Source organism: Diplotaxodon limnothrissa, linkage group LG23, assembly GCF_057381915.1.
Source record: "Diplotaxodon limnothrissa isolate DT_005_m linkage group LG23, D_limnothrissa_male_GT1.1, whole genome shotgun sequence".
Taxonomy (NCBI): Eukaryota; Metazoa; Chordata; class Actinopteri; order Cichliformes; family Cichlidae; genus Diplotaxodon; species Diplotaxodon limnothrissa.
Window position 1 is genome coordinate 48,641,040 of NC_140617.1, and position 16,822 is coordinate 48,657,861.

The window sequence follows — 16,822 nt, forward strand, 5'->3', positions numbered from 1 at the left end:
GTGCTGCAGGTTTTAGATCTCACCCTGGGTCAGCACACCTGAATCGAATGATTACTTCATTCCCAGGCCTCTGGAGAACTTTATGACATGTTGAGGAGGTCATTTAGCCATTTGAATCAGCTGTGTTGGATCAAGGACACATCTAAACCTCCAGGACACCGGCCCTTGACGTTCCCCACCCCTGCCCTATGGTATCTGGGATAGTGCAAAATGCTAACTCTTGCCTCATTATTCTTCTCATTTCAGGATATTGACACCTGAAGGTCTGTACAACACGCCTGCAGGAAAGCTTTACATGTTAAACATGAGAAAAGCACAATGCATCAAGCATGACGACACATAGGTGACTTTAGTGGGATGTCCTGTAAAATGCTGAAGTGACCTAAATGGTGACTGCACGTAAATTTTTGAGCTTCAACATAATCAGGAACTTACTACTGGACATTATGTTGAAGCTCAAAAATTTACGTGCAGTCACCAAGTTCCTGATTTACACTTTACACTTCCAGTGTCTTACCCAGCTACACTATAGCATGTGCTGCTAGAGCGATCTATCCGTCATCCATCCCTCTGTGTACTCTTAAATCATTGCACACTCTTCAGCCTCTGCTGTTGCAACATGAACTCTCCACCAAAAGACAGAATTACTGCTGCAACTGTTGAAAGAAAGGGAAGCAGCATCTAAAAACAGGAAGATAATTAAAAGAACATTTAACAGATGAAAGCTGTTCTTTGTTTTTCCTCTTTTTAAGACTCAGTTTAACTCAGCAATGAAATCAGGTCTGCACTTCTGAGAAAAAGCTTCTGGTGCGTGATCCATCAGTGGGATGTAGTTTCCTTGTAAATTTCTTTCTTGCAACACAACTAGAAAGTGTGTTTTGTTGAACCCTGTACTGACCCACCGTTACACAACAGACAGGCTCTTCTGCTTTGTGCTATGGTTGTTAAAGACAGCGCACACTTCCTTCCAACATACGGGACACACATTTGGAGCTGAGGGTCTGAGCACGAGGTAACAACTCACACGTAGATTAGTTCTTACCTGCAAACTGTGAAGCAGACTCTGTTTTGTTTATACGATAGTTCACTTGCACATTTCAAGCATCTGACATGCTGATATGAAGATGACTTTAAAGAGCTGCAAAGAACTCTGACACTTACAGGCTTAAATAATGTTGATGCTTTAAAGAGAACAGAGACAGTGAGTATTTGTGTTGGTGTGTCTCTGACAACAAAAGCTGTTTCAAAACGACTGATCAACAAACAGATTTTCTTTTTCATCTGAAAAGTCATATCACTGATGAAGAGTCGTTTCCTCGGGCACAGGAGGTTATAAATACTTTTCTGTTTTCTTGCAGATCATGAGAGCTGCGGTGGGTGCCATTCTTCTGTTGCTGACTCTGTGTCAGGGTATGTTTCTTTATTCTTGGCATACATGCAACTTATGCATTTTATTAATTCCACTTAAAGACTGAAGCACAACAGTAATCAGGTTATTTATTACAAAACAGAGAAATAATCATTTAAAGAAATACAAACAAGTACCAACTTTTTATTGTGACTTTGAAGCTTTAACGGGAGTAAAAAATGTCTCTTTTCCATTTTCACCTTTTTAGTTAACATTTTATTTTTATTATTGAAGAGTCCACATTAGTTATTTAAATCCTGTATAATGTGTTAGATATACTGTAAAAATGTTTTGTATCTCAAGCCAGAATGATCTCTTACATTATTTTCACGTGTGTGTGTGTCGTTTCCAGGAGAGGCGCTGCGATGCAACTTTTGTTTCTCAGACGACAGTGTCCTCTGCACTCCTACAAGCATCCAGACCTGCTCGGGACGGGCTAATGCCTGTGGTGCCGTGATATTCCAAGGCGCTCTGAGTAAGTACTCTGTGGAAGGTGTAGTGTGTCACATTATACAAGAGATTACTCCCATCAGAACAGAAGTTATCACCACAGGATAAGAGTTACTTGAAACAACCCACAGCAGTAACCGAGCCACAGATCCTCCGAGAGGTTCGACAGGTCATCCGTCTATACCTGTATTTGAGACTTTTAAACACTGCATAAAGATAAGGAATGATAACACACACAAAAATTACATATGCTGCATGTGCATCTGATTGTTTTTATTATTTTATTCATTGTCTTACGTGAATATATAAACACATGTCAAACATATGGCCTGGGGACCAGAATCGGTCTCCAAAAGACTCCAATCCGGTCCACTGGACAGTTTTGTAAATTTTGATGGAGGGCACTGATTTTGGACTTTTTACTGTATTTTCGTAGCTTTTACTGTTTAAATTCACACTACACCAAAGTAAGCATCATTTCATCAATAACAGTTAAAATATAGATAAAGGTGCTGTAAGTGGCCCACAGTGTAAATGGAGTTTGACATCCCTGATCTAAACTAATGTATCATTATATGCCTGCTCAGTAAGTATGTTCACACGCTCACTTTAAGCGTCTGTGTTTCATTATTGTAGGGTCTTCGTTCCGTCAGTGCATGAACATGGCGGTGTGTCAGGGCTACGTCACAACACCTGGTGTGATCGCCCGATGCTGCAGCACCGACCTTTGCAACTGATCCTCTTCCTTTAAGTCCACAACCACATGATCGCTGATTCCTGAATCAAGACTGGAGGTTGTTAGCTTCACATCCTTCTTACACTGCTTCCAATCAAGTGCACTTCTGTTTGCTTTCTCTGTGATGGTATTTGGTGTCTTCTGTGAGGTCCAAAATAAACCAGTGAGCTTTGACTCTGAATGACACTAGATGGCAGTGGTACACTATAAACACTGCGAGCAGCCACTCATCAGTCTGGAAATCTGATACAGGGACAACCACATTTAATAAAGAGGAAAAACCAAAAAGCCCACACTCGCTCTTTCTTGTTACATAAACTGAATCACATAGAATGACATATTTGAAGCCTGTATCTCTATACACTTGTAACAGCCACTATGGTGTGGTGTCCCTTTAAGACACCCAAGTCGAGGGTTGATGGTGTCATCAGTGTGTGCCACTGGTCTCTCTGCTCTCTCTCTCTGTGATGGTGTGGACATGTGCTTGCACGCTAGTACATGAGGAGGGACGGATTTTATGTTTTACCTCTCCAGACACCTTTGTTTGCAACGTTATGGGTTGTACGAACACTGTGCGCTATGTTTGTTAAGCTGCAGCCGTTCAACCGGGCTTATATGGTTGATGAAGAGAAGGTATATTAAAGAACACACTGTGGAATCCCCAACGCCAGCGTGAGTGTGTATTCTTTTGGCTACCCTGCTAGGTGTTTTGCCGCCTCCTCTCAACCACTAAACGCAACCCGACGTTACAAAATGGCGCCCGAACATCTTCTCTTGGACCTCAGTATGCAGTATCTTCGAGCAGTTGATGATTGGTACATAAAAAGGTACGACGCGGCAAAGTGGCTGTCCGCCATGTTTCGCGGGAACGGACCAGGCTGGCCTGGACGAGGACGTCGGGAGGATCAAAGGGTCGCGGCGGTGCATTTCCATGGCAGCGGCTGGAGCTGCCCCAGCGTGGTTTGTGGACTGTGGCGCCGTTCTCTGTTTGGCCTCTTCGTCGTGGCTCCATTGGATGCGCGTGGACCTGCGTTTCCTGGGCGTGGGTTCGATGCAGCTTTGCCATAGTTCCTGAATTTGAATTTTTTTTCTTATGTATTTCGTATTGGTTACTGTTGTAACATGACTGTTGTTTGGGTTTTCTACAGTACTTTCTGGTACTGTTTTCACATATTATGCTGTCTGTTGCAAGTTTGTGAAGTAGAAGAAACGCAATGAAAGAAAAAGGGAATTTCATTCTGCAATTGTCCTGGCTATCCTAAGTTTATTTTCTTTCTTTAACATTTATTTAAATGGACATTCACCATGTGGGACACTGTCATGTATGCCAGTTTGTCAATATTGCACTGTACATTTCCCTGTTTTGGTTTTAACTTCTTATCCTGCTGACCATGTATGGAGGCTGGTTAAGTCTGGACTGTACCAATGCTGTACAGGTGTGTAACAATTCCTCCACGACCTGCTTACTACCTAAAGTAGCTATGTGTGGTGAAAGGGGGTAGCGGGAGGAGGGTCACCTGGGTCCGGCTGAGGGCAGCCTTTGTTTAACCCGGGGGGAATATGTAACAGCCACTATGGTGTGGTGTCCCTTTAAGACACCCAAGTCGAGGGTTGATGGTGTCATCAGTGTGTGCCACTGGTCTCTCTGCTCTCTCTCTCTGTGATGGTGTGGACATGTGCTTGCACGCTAGTACATGAGGAGGGACGGATTTTATGTTTTACCTCTCCAGACACCTTTGTTTGCAACGTTATGGGTTGTACGAACACTGTGCGCTATGTTTGTTAAGCTGCAGCCGTTCAACCGGGCTTATATGGTTGATGAAGAGAAGGTATATTAAAGAACACACTGTGGAATCCCCAACGCCAGCGTGAGTGTGTATTCTTTTGGCTACCCTGCTAGGTGTTTTGCCGCCTCCTCTCAACCACTAAACGCAACCCGACGTTACACACTGATCTCAATTAGTACCTATTGAACAGGAAATAATCCAGCCATTCCCAATCACAGTGCAGTGGATTCTCCTGTGGGAATAGTTCCTCCCTTCTGAGACTGTAAAATAAATCTGTATGAGCTTTGTGCAGTTGGACTTTTGTCCTTTTTTTAACTCGCTCAGCCTGTGTCAGGTGGCTATGAGTCCAGTCATCAACTCTGGAAAAACCCCTCAGATCTTGACACAGATAATGTGTCAGGGCTCTGTGTGCGGGCAGGCGGGGATGAGGATCCAAATGCAGGACTCTGAGACAGAATTGTAACTGGAAACCTCAGCTTTATTGCGGCACGAAACAAAAACAGAAACCAAACCGTGAACACACAAACTGGACCACACAGGCCATTCTGAGGGTTCGACACGACACTGACACAAAGAAACACTGAGCTTAAATACACTGAGCAAGCAATGAGACCTAACGAGACAGCAAAGCCAGAAACACTGACATCAGACATGAACCTTCAAAGTAAAACAGGAAACACTTAAATAAGACACGGATTAGAGAGAGAGAGAAAGACTAGACACTGAACTAAAGCTGCAATAATAACAAAATACAACCAGAACATTAATCATAATACAGAAATATACCAGAATAACTGAAACAGATTTATCATAATAATCAACAAAGCACCAGAGAACAGAAAACAATCCATCATTCAAAAATAAACCAAAACATAAGAAACTCAAAATGAACCGTGACACAATGATTTATCACACTGAGGTAATTCTGTGTCCCTGCTGTTTGCAACAGGGATTTGCAGCTGTGTGACCGAAGACATTCAAATTATTCCTAAAATGAAGAAACGTTTTTCTTTAGGCCAGAAAGACAACTTATAAGCACTGTGAGTGCATGTAATGGTGATATCTTTGCATGAATACTGTAAAATTCAGTATGCCTGTTGTTTGATCTTCTTTTTAGATGATAGTCTGTGGTCCCAGGACGCCTGTATACCTGCATCTCTACCAACTTGCATTGCAGTTTCTGTGCGCTCCAGCCTCTTCTGTTCCATGTGAGGATTTTCTCTAAGGCAGGAGAAATGACCTCCTAGAAAAGAAACAGACTCGGCCATCGCACAGAGGAACACATTCCCTTCTTAAATAAAAACCAAACAGGGTAACCTTTAATGCATCATGTTTTTACTTTACAAGTTCATTAGCATTTTCCCTTTCCAGTTCCCAATCAATTCTACCCCCACGTCATTATCCCATAATTTTGTCACCTGCTAAAAATACATGTTCAAAGCAACACAAGGGTGGCCCAATATCAGACAGAATTATCAACTCCACTCTGTAGAGTGGGCAGTAATCACGAAGCACTTTAATTTGTAGATTCAAGCTGTTCTTTATATTTGTCACCAACAGATGTCACTATTTTAACATATTAATCCCAAGGAGTCGTCTGGCACAACTCACTCTCCTGCTCCAGAACAATAACAGACTCCTGCTCCCCTTCCCGCACACACTCAAGGACTTTTCCTGCAGCACAACCAGAACATGTCTCGAATTTAATGCATATATATATATATATTAGCAGCTGGATAGCGTAGTGGTTAGACTACACGCCTTTGGAACAGAGGATCGCAAGTTCGATTCCTGCCTGGGGCGTCTGTATCCAGTAAGGGTCCTAAGGCTAGACCCCCTATGCTAAGCAAGCCTACCGCAGACATGAGCGAGACAGATAAATATGAAGGCATGCCGGCTCGGACGTCGCCCGGATCAACAAGGTCCGCGTCAGGTGTTGAGGAACCAGGGCACCCTGACGAAAAGTGGGCTACTGGAACAAGAAGGCATCGGTGGGCAAGGGACGAAAACAGGGCGTTGTTGGAATGCTACTACGCAAGTAACCCCGGCGGAAGGGGCTACATGAATAGGCTGAGGGACCTATGGATTCTTCGATACCCAACATCCACAATGACGGCGAAACAACTAGTAGCTCAGTGTTCCAACATTCGAAAGAAGGGACTGCTCTCACAGCTAGAGATTGACGAGGTACAACACAAATGCTACGGCAAGGAGGAGTCAGGACGCCAGGGGGGAGATATCATCACCCCCACCCGAGATTGGGTACATAGCCCCAAGTGCGATAGGAGAAGGATCGTTGAGTGCGAGAGGAACTGACCTGAAAAATAGGATCATGGCCAAGCTTGAAACCTGGATCCCCCGTAGCCGGTTACCAAGATTACGTGAAGTACCCTCAGAAGGTCTGCTAGATGATGTTAATGCAGCACTACGGGCAATACCTACAACCGACACTAACAAGCTCATCTACAATACGGCAGCAGTGATCAGTGAGATGCTTGGCTACAAGTTGAACAGCGCCAAGGGGCAGTACCCTCCATGGAGAAGGAGGCTAGAGGGCAAGATCAAAGTAGCACGGAGGGAGGTTAGCCAACTAACAGAGTTGCAGAAAGGTGTGACAAATAAGGTGCCTAAGAAATACAGCAAGCTGTCCATACCTGAGGCCTTGGAAACTGCCAAGCAAAGACTCACAGCCTTGGCCAGCCGCTTGAGGAGGTACACCAGAGAGATAGAAGGCAGGAGAATAAACCAGCTGTTCTCCACAGAACCAGCAAAGGTGTACTCTCAGTGGCAAGGGAACAATAAGAGAACAGCACCACCAAGGCTGGAGACGGAGCAATACTGGAAGAGCATATGGGAGAAGGATGCAACCCATAACGGCAATGCTCAGTGGCTAGTGGATCTGAGGGCAGACCACAGCGACCTCCCTGAACAGGGTCCAGTAACCATCACAGTGGCAGATATCCAAGAAAGGGTCTCCAGTATGAAGAGTTGGACAGCACCAGGGCCCGACATGGTTCACGCCTACTGGCTGAAGAAGCTGACTGCACTCCACGAGCGTCTGGCAGCACAAATGAACCAGCTGCTAGTTAACGAGAGACACCCGGAATGGCTAACTGAAGGCCGGACGGTCCTGATCCCCAAGGACCCCAAGAAGGGACCGGTCCCCTCCAACTACCGACCAATAACCTGCCTCAGTACTACATGGAAGCTCCTGTCAGGCATCATATCGGCTAAGATGAACAGGCACATGGGTCAATACATGAGCGGGACACAGAAAGGAATTGGCAAGAATACCAGAGGCGCAAAACACCAGCTACTGGTAGACAGAACAATCAGCCGAGACTGCAAGACCAGACTGACCAACCTGTGCACTGCCTGGATTGATTACAAGAAGGCCTATGACTCAATGCCCCACAGCTGGATACTGGAATGCCTAGAATTGTACAAGATCAATGGGACCCTAAGAGCCTTCATCAGGAACTCAATGGGGATGTGGCGTACAACACTAGAGGCCAACTCCAAGCCCATAGCACAAGTTACCATCAAGTGCGGGATCTACCAAGGAGATGCTCTGTCCCCACTGCTGTTCTGCATAGGCCTGAACCCCCTCAGTGAGATCATTAACAAGACTGGCTACGGATACCGACTACGGAACGGAGCAGTTGTCAGCCACCTCCTGTACATGGATGACATCAAGCTGTATGCCAAGAGTGAACGAGACATCGATTCACTGATCCACACTACCAGGCTATACAGCAATGACATTGGAATGTCGTTCGGACTGGAGAAGTGTAGTCGGATGGTAACAAAGAGAGGGAAGGTAGTCAGAACTGAGGGGATTGAACTACCAGAAGGCAACATTGCAGACATAGAGGACAGTTACAAGTACCTGGGGATCCCGCAGGCAAATGGGAACCATGAAGAGGCCGCTAGAAAGGCTGCAACCACCAAGTACCTGCAGAGGGTCAGGCAAGTCCTGAGGAGTCAGCTGAATGGTAAGAACAAGATCCGGGCCATCAACACATACGCCCTGCCCGTGATCAGGTACCCTGCTGGGGTAATAGGCTGGCCAAAGGAGGAGATAGAAGCCACTGACATAAAGACAAGAAAGCTCCTGACCATGCATGGAGGGTTTCACCCCAAGTCCAGCACCCTGAGGCTGTACGCTAAGCGGAAGGAAGGGGGCCGGGGACTGGTGAGTGTCAGCACCACAGTCCAGGATGAGACAAGGAACATCCAAGAATACATTGGGAAGATGGCCCCAACTGACCGAGTGCTCAGTGAATACCTCAGGCAGCAGAAACCCAAGAAAGAGGAGGGAGACGAGGAACCATCATGGAAGGACAGGCCCCTGCACGGTATGTACCACCGGCAGATAGAGGAGGTGGCTGATATCCAGAAATCCTACCAGTGGCTGGACAAAGCTGGACTGAAAGACAGCACAGAGGCACTAATCATGGCAGCACAAGAACAAGCTCTGAGTACAAGATCCATAGAGGCTGGGGTCTATCACACCAGGCAAGACCCCAGGTGCAGGCTGTGTAAAGATGCCCCAGAGACAATCCAGCACATAACAGCAGGGTGCAAGATGCTAGCAGGCAAGGCATACATGGAACGCCATAACCAAGTGGCCGGCATAGTGTACAGGAACATCTGTGCCGAGTATAACCTAGAAGTCCCGAGGTCAAAATGGGAGATGCCCCCAAGGGTGGTGGAGAATGACCGAGCTAAGATCCTGTGGGACTTCCAGATACAGACGGACAAAATGGTGGTGGCTAACCAACCGGACATAGTGGTGGTAGACAAACAGAAGAAGACGGCCGTAGTGATCGATGTAGCGGTTCCGAATGACAGCAATATCAGGAAGAAGGAACACGAGAAGCTGGAGAAATACCAAGGGCTCAGAGAAGAGCTCGAGAGGATGTGGAGGGTGAAGGTAACGGTGGTCCCCGTGGTAATCGGAGCACTAGGTGCGGTGACTCCCAAGCTAGGCGAGTGGCTCCAGCAGATCCCGGGAATAACATCGGAGATCTCTGTCCAGAAGAGCGCAGTCCTGGGAACAGCTAAGATACTGCGCAGGACCCTCAAGCTCCCAGGCCTCTGGTAGAGGACCCGAGCTTGAAGGATAAACCGCCCGCAGGGGCGTGCTGGGTGTTTATATATATATATATATATATATATATATATACACATACCTCCCCGGCTTGGACAGTCTTGGTCGTTGTGTCCTTGGGTAAGACACTTCACCCGTTGCCTACTGGTGGTGGTCAGAGGTTCCCGGTGGCGCCAGTGTCCGGCAGCCTCACCTCTGTCAGTGCGCCCCAGGGCAGCTGTGGCTTCAATGTAGCTGCCATCACCAGTGCGCTATACAAATACAAGCCATTTACCATTTAAGTTGTTACTGAATAGCTGGAAGAACGTTTGGAAAGAGGAGCTTTGCTTCATCTGTTGCAGTTGGATTTAGAGTAAACCATTTAACCAAAACTGGCTGCAGTATCTTTGGACTTGCACAAAGCATTTGACACATTCACTGCTTATTAAAAAGCTTCTACACCATCAGTTAATCATAAGTGTCTTAAACTGGATAAAATTGTATTTAGCCATTCACACTAAATATTCAGTCAATCAATACTTTAGTTAGATAGCCCTTTTAAAAGACCAGAGGTACTCCAAAGTGCTTCTGAAAAGTAAAATATGAAATAATAGAATGACATACAAACGCAATAAAAGTACAAAGTGTACATCCGATAAATCACTAACTAATCATTGCGCAAATATCAGCTGGAAGACTGTTCCAGATGTTCGGTGCAGCAATGACAAAAGCACGATCACGTCTGGTTTTCAGCCGGGACCGAGGTTGCACCAAGAGCATTTGACTCGATGACTGAAGTGCTCAACTAGGAGTATACAGGCTGAGTGGCTTTTGAATGTAAACAATAAAATCTTAAAATCAATCTGATATTTGATTGGCAGCCAGGATCGGGGTAATAGAATCAAACCTTGTAGTACCAGTTAAAAGGTGTGCCGCTGCATTTTGGGCAAGTTGTAGTTTATGAAGAAGGGCAGATTGGAGGCCCAGGTAAAAGGAGTTGCAGTAGTCTAATCTTGAGGTAACAAATGCATGTATAAGTTTTTCAAGATCCGTTCGCGGTATGTAATGCTTAGCTTTAGAGATTTGTCGTAGTTGGTAAAAGCTAGACTATACTACAGAGGACACTTGTTTATCAAGTTTGAAGGAACTGTCCAAAAGGACACCCAAGTTACGTACTGTATCAGAGAGGGAGGTAGCAAAGGGCCCAAATATATCGGTTAATTGTCCCCGAGGGATGTGGCTATGAAAGATAATAATTTCTGTTTTCTTTTCATTTAACAAAAGGGAGTTACTGGATAGCCAGCCTTTAACCTTCCTCATACAATCAAGAAAGCAGCATAGTGAAGATGGGGTATCGTCCGTCAGACGAAAATAGATTTGAATATCATCAGCATAAAGATGAAAAGAAATTTTATTTTTGTCAAATATAGAGCCCAAGGGTAACATGTACAATGAGAACAACATAGGGCCAAGAACAGAGCCCTGGGGCACACCACAATGAAAAGGGGTAACAGAGGAAGAGTAGCTCCCCATCGTAACAGAAAGGGAACTTTTGATACGATTTAAACCATTCAAGGGCGTTCCCTTTAATGCCTACTAAATATTCCAGTCTTGTTAGCAGAATGCTGTGGTCCACTACATCAAAGGCAGAAGACAAATCCAGTAAAACCAAGACCACAGGGCGCCCTGAATCCACAATTAAAAGAAGGTCATTAAAATCTCTCAGCAGAGCAGTTTCTGTACTATGACATGATGATGTGGTTTAGACCCAGACTGAAATCTGTCGCTAATGTGATTAGCATCTAGATAGGCCTCTAATTGCTGAAGAACGACTTGTTTGCCATAAAAGGTCATTTAGAGATCGGCCTATAATTTGCAAAGTCTTTGTGGTCAAGGCCACTTTTCTTAATGACAGGTTCCACAACCGCATGTTTAAAAGCAGTCCGAACGTGACACGATAGCAATGATGAGTTTATTAGAGATAGAATGCAAGGCCCGATTACATCAACGCCATCCTTAATAATACGAGATGGAAGAATGTCATGTAAAGAGTTTGAGCTTCTCAACTGATCTATTATTTCCTTTAGTGTTAAGAGTAGATAGGTTCAAACTGGTAAAAGGCCGAAGATCATCTTAAAGTTGGAACTTGGCTAACCGCCGGTAAATGCAGGGCCTTTAATGATGCAATTTTATCTGTGAAATAATTCAAAAATCGCTCACAGAGAGCTGTGGAGGCCTCCCTCAGCACATCTGACCGAGGGTTGACCACTGAATTAAAGATTTTAAATAAAACTCGAGGATTGTGACCATTGGCCACAATGATGTCCGATAAGAAGGCCGCTTTAGCCATCTGAACAGATTTTTGATATGCTGTGCGACTTCGACATAGAATGTCAAAGGAAACATGGAGCCTATCTTTTTTCCATCCCCTCTCTGCTCGACGACAGGCACGTCGCCATCGTCGTCGACGATCCCACACTCTGCTTCAAGAAGTGCATGTGATGGGCAATACACTTAAATATACCTTGTGAAAAATTCATGATTCACTTATGAGAGAGACCACAAGTGTATACTTGAATGCTATTATATTTTCTCATATACTGCAACTTATTACACCTCATGTTGGTCTCAACACTGAAATCTATCAAATCTCTTTACAAACAAGCTTTAAGAGATCATTTTAAGCTCTGCTTCCTCTCGATCTGCATTTTCACTTAAAGCTACCAGTTAATGGAATACACTTCCCGAGTACTTGAAATCTAGGAAACACTTTTGTTCTTTGTTGTTTTTGAAAAACCAGATTTGCCAACACGAATTATTTCAGCATCTCATTTTTGTTTGTTCTGGGGTCTCTTTTAAGATGTAAAGCTTTGACACATTATTTAATCATATTTATGTATGTCCTATTGTCTTCTTCTTATTGAATGTGCATGTGGATTAGTATAAAGTGGTGCAATAAGCCTCAAGGGTGGGCCGTGACCACCTCCAAGGAAAGTGGGTTGCAGTGTTACATACTTAGTAGCTTCTTGCCTCCTGTCATCCTATCTATTATTGTACGATCGACTGTGCAATATAAAGCGCTTTGAGGCGACTGCTGTTGTGATTTGGCGCTATATAAATAAAATGGAATTGAATCGCCCTAAAATCTCATCCCCAACCCCATTAATCAACTGAAAACGCAGACATTTTTCATTCATTAGAAAGCCTGACTCTTAGCCTTGTACACTGGAAACTGGAAAACTCAAAAAACAGTTTAATTTGCTGATATCTCAATTGTCCGCTTGACTCTAACGTGCTAGTTTTAATTTGCTCTCACAAACTTTTTAATTTCATGCTAAATTAATAAAATAATTATAGTGGATGATTTAAACATTTTGTAGATGCTTAAATCAACAACTTCTGCACTGCATTTCATTCATTATTTACCTCAACTCACTCCTCTCAAAATGTAAATGATCCAACCCATCGCTTGACACATGGCATAGAAATGGAAAATTTAAGCCTATTTCCCTGAAAACACTAGTTTGTTCAATTTTTTCTTAATAGCATAATTTACAAAAATGAATTAAACAGCATTGAGGAACAAATTTCATTAAAGTAGACGTCTTTCTGAAGGTGCTGTACAACAGTTTAAGGAAGTTACTGATTCACTGTTCTTGCACTTCATTAGCACGTGCCAACACAGTGCAGAGCAGTTAGCTGAACTCTTCTCCCACACACATTGTTGAGGCCAGCCTCCCTTGTGTGTACTTGACTGTGCCCTTTTGTCAGATGAGATGCAGCACGATCAGAGATGGACAGTAACACGTTAGTGTAATCTGACTACTACTTTCCAGATTACTGATACTTTCCCATAAGCATGCTGCATTACTGCGTTACTAAAACGTGATTTTGTTTTATTTATTTTTTACTGTGTTTTACTTGCTTTTATTTGAAAGAGTGAGTGTAAACAGAAAAAAATGTTTTATTTTATATGCTGGTTAGAAAATAGATTTAAATGTTAAACAGATTTCTTTAAGTCAAAGACTGTTGCATATAATTTAATTTTTGCCTGATGCAATAAAGTTAAAAGATTAAAAGTAATAAAACAATTTTTAATAAGAGACGTTTTCATTTGATTCAATTTTATATGATAGATAATGCAGAATTGGGCTGAAAGCTCTATTCCTTTATAACGTATTGAGGTTGTGCATCATGTTTTTAAAAAGTACTGTTTTATTATATAGCCAATGTTGGTAGCTTAACTTGCTGCCTTCTACTGGTCTGATGATCCCCCTGCGCTGAAGATCCTGAAGCTCCCTCTTTAACGGGTTCATCATTGTAGTAGGCACACGTCGTTTTGGTAACTACACTAGTTTCACAGTTTCATCCGAGCCTGAACTCTCCCTCCAAACAGCCATTTCCTGTGAAGACTTCGGCATATTCTGCTTTTATCTGATCCACGTTCCACTCCTTGGCTGTTGGGTGCTCTGAAGTAACGATGCTGTCCAGTTTCAAGACTCAGTGCTGAGTGAGATGGAGGGGGAGACTTGTTTTCCTGTTCCTGTTCCTGTTCCTGATGCCGGCTCTTTTACCTCGAGGCCGTCGCTTAGGGTCGCATCCTTTGTTCTCTCGTAGGATCTCTCGTAGGCCAGGTTGGGTCCGGAGTTAAACATGGTGAAATGTTCGTGTATTGTAGACCAATAGAAACCAAAGTGTCTCTACTGTAGCGGATTTGTGTGTTTTGCATGATGCCCATGTAAGATTATCGCAGATATAAGTGACGAAAAACTGCAAAAAGTGGAGAAGTTGGGGCAGAGCATCCAGCACGGCAGCCGACCTCACCGGCGCCATTTTAAGACATCTCTGGGAGGTTCAATCCGTCCGTGCAGCTTACTCCACTGCCACCATGTTATATTCTGGTCCCATTCAGACTACAGAATATCTATTTCCCACCCAACGGGGTAGTAAGATTTATTAACATGTCATGTGACTCAGATTGAGTCTCCTGCCATGCACAACATACAGCCTAACGTTTCGGCCCACACAGTCATTCCTTGTGTCACACTAAAACACTCGTGTAGTAACACAGCACTGTGGAACACAACTCATACTGTAAACAATAATTCACATTATTACAGTAAGTAATAAAGTAACTAATTACTTTTCAAACCAAATAATCAGTAAAGTAATGGGATTACTTTCTTGAAGAAGTAATCAGTAATTAGTAACTAATTACTATTTTCAAGTAACTTGACCAATACTGAACACGATCTCTTTGGCTGTATAGCTGTTTGGACAAAGATGGGTGTAAGAGGTGTAAGAAACAAAAAATGCCACCCCACAGTACAACACAATGATATTAAGCTGTGTAAATGTTTTTTTTAATGTTCTGGAACTGCGACTCTCATCAAGGTGGAAGGAGTCATGAAGAAAAAAGGATTTTAAAAGAAAATATCTAGTAATCAGAAATAAATCTAGGTCTGGGTCATTGCTCTGTCTTCAAGCACAACAACAACCAGATCAAACCAAACCAACGTGAAGCTTTCTGTCAAGGAGAGGTAGGAAGAAAGCGAACCCAAGTGCAGTGCTCTTCAGGGCAAACTACAGTGGTTTTATTTACAGTGAAACAATACAAGCAATAATACTAATACTATAATACTTCTGCACCGTATATATATATATATTAGGGGTGCAACGATACACAAAATTCACGGTTCGGTTCGGTTCGATACTTTGGTGTCACGGTTCGATATTTTTTCGATACAAAAAAATGTTCGTGCCTTTTTAATTTGTCATTTATTAAAATTATAAATATATATTTTAACTCAAAAGTACAGTTTTTAAATTTAACCCTAACCCTTGTGCGTGTTTTTTATTTTGACAGCGAATGCGCACCTGCGGACCACTTATGTGCAGCCCTGGTTATTTAGCTCGTCATATTGCAGCCACAGAAATTCTTTTGTCCATGAAACCATAAAGCTGCACTTTCTTTTTGCCTTATAGTCTGATTTGTCATAACTTCTCCGTTTTGTGGTAAGCTTTTCTTTGGCTGTCACTTCTTCACCCTGACCTGTCTTGTTTGGCTCAGCAGAACTGAAATGCTTTTACACACTCACTCACATAAGCTGAGCGATTCTCTGCGCGATCAACCTCTCACATGTTTAAGCTGCGGGAGATTTCACTTGTCATGTTTGCATAGTAAGCTAACGATTAATAAGACGATGTCAGAGGAATTGGTGCACAAATTATCATCACTCACAGATCAGTGCTGTCGCTCTCTATACACAGTTCGCAGGATTGCAAAGTGAAAGCAAAAAAACAAGCGCAAATTCAAACGCGATTTCAATATGTCACATATTGACAGTGGCTCATCGATGCCAATGACATAATTACCCAGCTACATTTCTGAAAGAATGCAAAAGCATTGACATATATTTTTCCTTCCTACAATAGCCCGACGGGCAGGGAAGAGATAGATTTTGGTAGCCCGACTGAAAAAATCACTAGCCCCAGGACGTCGGGCTAGCGATATTGCGAGCCCTGTATCTGATTGAGGAATCACTCATCTTTGGAAAAGAGAGTTTATTACAGAGAAATGTCTCTTTCCAAAATAAAAGCTATACTATCCGCTTCTTCTGGGCTATATTCTCAGCAGCATAAGGAGAATCATGTGCTAACAGCTGTCTAAATGACTCGGCTAAAGTTAGTAGCATGCTTGTTGTTTTTGTCTTTGCACTAGGATGATGTCGGCGTAAATGTGCAGTCATATTCGTTGTGTTCCCACTAGTGCTTTCAGGTTAATCTCGTTGAAATGACCTTAACGCCACAACACGGAAAATCTCCGTTAACGAGCTACCGCCGATCCCTCCGTGCATGGGGCTAGACGGCCAACATGTTAACGAGCTAACTGCGCTAACACACTAGTTCACACCAATGTAATTGAGCATTGCATGGCACATCCAACATACTGTTTTACTTTAGTCCATGACTCGCTTACCTTCAGGGTCATACGTCACATGAAAACCAAAATAATTCCAAACGCCAGATCTGAATGAGGTTCAATTTGCCTGTTACAAGGAGAGCTTAACTTCTGTCTCGCTAGCTTGCCCTGCGCTCTTCCTTCTGACTATGCTGTCTGTGTTGAGCGCTCAGTGGATCTGCGCTGGACAGTGCAGCCTAGGCGGAGTAGTCGAACACAGATTCACTGAGCGCTCAACACAGACAGCATCGTCAGAAGGAAAATTTATAAAATAAATTACAAATGTTGTATTGTTCGATACATATGCGTACCGAACCGAAAGCACTGTATCGAACGGTTCAATATCGATACGAATATCGTTGCACCCCTAATATATATATGTATATAT

At 43.4% G+C, this 16,822-nt stretch overlaps 1 long non-coding RNA gene across 1 annotated transcript; it reads left to right on the forward strand.

Annotated features, from left to right (window-relative positions):
• Nucleotides 1-982: 982 nt before the first annotated feature.
• LOC146608999 (uncharacterized) lies at nt 983-2,720 on the forward strand. Its single transcript, XR_014905114.1, has 4 exons — nt 983-1,012; nt 1,359-1,410; nt 1,761-1,883; nt 2,495-2,720. It is a non-coding gene; the product is annotated as an uncharacterized LOC146608999 (long non-coding RNA).
• The last annotated feature ends 14,102 nt before the right edge of the window (nt 2,721-16,822 follow it).